A 2,766-nucleotide genomic window follows, 5' to 3' on the forward strand; every position below is an offset into this window, starting at 1 on the left:
TGTAATATGACCAGTTGTGGTCAGAGGGCCAGGAATTAGTCCTTCAAATTATCTGGTATTCATTTTCAGAGTTTAGGGAAACTGCTGTGCCATTGCCCCCCACTGGCCACCTCCCTCCTCTCTACCCAATGCCCCCCACTGGCCACCTCCCTCCTCTCTACCCAATGCCCCCCACTGGCCACCTCCCTCCTCTCTACCCAATGCCCCCCACTGGCCACCTCCCTCCTCTCTACCCAATGCCCCCCACTGGCCACCTCCCTCCTCTCTACCCAATGCCCCCACTGGCCACCTCCCTCCTCTCTACCCAATGTCCCCCACTGGCCACCTCCCTCCTCTCTACCCAATGCCCCCACTGGCCACCTCCCTCCTCTCTACCCAATGCCCCCCACTGGCCACCTCCCTCCTCTCTACCCAATGCCCCCCACTGGCCACCTCCCTCCTCTCTACCCAATGCCCCCACTGGCCACCTCCCTCCTCTCTACCCAATGCCCCCCACTGGCCACCTCCCTCCTCTCTACCCAATGCCCCCCACTGGCCACCTCCCTCCTCTCTACCCAATGCCCCCCACTGGCCACCTCCCTCCTCTCTACCCAATGCCCCCCACTGGCCCCACCTCCCTCCTCTCTACCCAATGCCCCCACTGGCCACCTCCCTCCTCTCTACCCAATGCCCCCACTGGCCACCTCCCTCCTCTCTACCCAATGCCCCCCACTGGCCACCTCCCTCCTCTCTACCCAATGCCCCCACTGGCCACCTCCCTCCTCTCTACCCAATGCCCCCACTGGCCACCTCCCTCCTCTCTACCCAATGCCCCCCACTGGCCACCTCCCTCCTCTCTACCCAATGCCCCCCACTGGCCACCTCCCTCCTCTCTACCCAATGCCCCCCACTGGCCACCTCCCTCCTCTCTACCCAATGCCCCCCACTGGCCACCTCCCTCCTCTCTATCCATCTCTCTTACTTGATTTCCTTAATTGGCTGCACACTGAAATGAGCTTTGACATTTGGGATTGCATTCCCTAAATAGATTGGTTGTGTCTTCATGGCTGGTCTGAGCAAGCACGGGGGGACATTGGAGAATTGGGTATGAGGTTGGGGCATGGGCTTAGGTGTACAGTGTGTTCTTAGCTTCAAGTTTTATCCCAGTACCGTCTCAAAAGTGTACCAAAAGAAAGGTCATAGAAAAACTTCCATGAGCTTCCCCTCTTTGCCAAACTGGGAGTTATGTTGTATCTTGGCTGTTCAAGATTAATCAAAAGACATTTCAGAATGTTTTATTTATTATCAATACGTCCTTTATATATTCTTAAAGGATCTCAGTCAGATTGGCTTACTTTACTTTGGTTTATTTTCCTGAGCAAGCAGAAGTCCTATTAGCAAAATTGAGTTTGGCACCCTTTAGAGCATGAAAGTGGGAGAAAGGAGAAAATCTTATATTTGAGATTACAGTACCTATTTCTCAGTGAACATTTTCTTACATGTTTTAACCTTAGCCCTGTCAGGGAGTGGAGGACTTCAATTTTGCAGTGCAAGAAAAGCAGGAACATTGCATGATGGAAATGGATCCACACACACTTATAAGATCATGTGATCTCAAGTGGTTACTCTTTCATGGTTGTGACTAGATGGAGTAAGTAATTTGTCAGTGTTGTTGGAGACTCCACAGCCAAAATCCTTTTTTCTGGACCATGCAGATTTTCAGGCTTGGTTTGTCTGGTGTTCGTTCGTTTTTATACATTCTTACATTTCCAACCAGCAACCTGGCTATTCTTGGCTAATAAAAAGCTGCCCTTCCCTGTACACATGCTCAAAGGCCTTTGGAGCCTGATCTTTTGAGGGAGAAGTAGATTCCTTTGACAACGCAGGTTCTCTACTGTTGTTTCAGAAGCAGCTGGATATTTGATGCTCCTTTTGTGTTCAGCTGAACTATTTCACAGCTAACAATGACACCACAAATGAGTCTACTGTAGTAGCTTTTGCTGAATACATTTTGCAATGATTTGTGAACACTGCTAGATATTTAAGCAATAATGCCAGAGGGGGTGTGATATATGGCCAATATACCACGGCTAGGGCTGTTCTTAGAGACTAAGCAACACGGAGTGCCTGGACACAGCCCTTAGCCGTGGTATACTGGCCATATGTTATTTTAATTTTTTACTTATCAATTTGTTACTTAACACTTTTCTTAAAACTGCATTGTTGGTTAAGGGCTTGTAAGTAAGCATTTCACTAAGGTCTACACCTGTTGTATTCGGCGCATGTGGCGAATACAATTTTATTTGATTTACCACAAACCCCCGAGGTGCCTTATTGCTATTATAAACCGCTTACCATCATAATTAGGGCAGTAGAAATACCCGTTGTATACGGTGTGATATACCACGGCTGTCAGCCAATCAGCCTTCAGGGCTCGAACCCCCCAGTTTATAATTTATAATATAAAACATTGTTTAATTGTATACATGCATGTGTAGACTGTTCAGTGCCCATCTAGTTTTCCAGATAATTATTTTCCAGTCGTTGTCCCGCAGTTACCATGACCACCCTTCTGGAAACAGAAAAATAAGTGTGTGCTCTTGAACTTGACCAGCTATCAGACTTGTATAACACCAGACCCTCTCCCTCTATCCCTCTGTGTGTACTTGTCAGGGAGACCTGGCCTCATATTAAAACTTAAAATAGAGTGGGCACAGAGGATCCTCTTTTGCGTATCCAGTGTGGGCACAGCGGGCTCTGGTTACATGGTGCAGGCACAGCTTCATA

This window comes from Coregonus clupeaformis, chromosome 24 (assembly GCF_020615455.1).
Source record: "Coregonus clupeaformis isolate EN_2021a chromosome 24, ASM2061545v1, whole genome shotgun sequence".
NCBI lineage: Eukaryota > Metazoa > Chordata > Actinopteri > Salmoniformes > Salmonidae > Coregonus > Coregonus clupeaformis.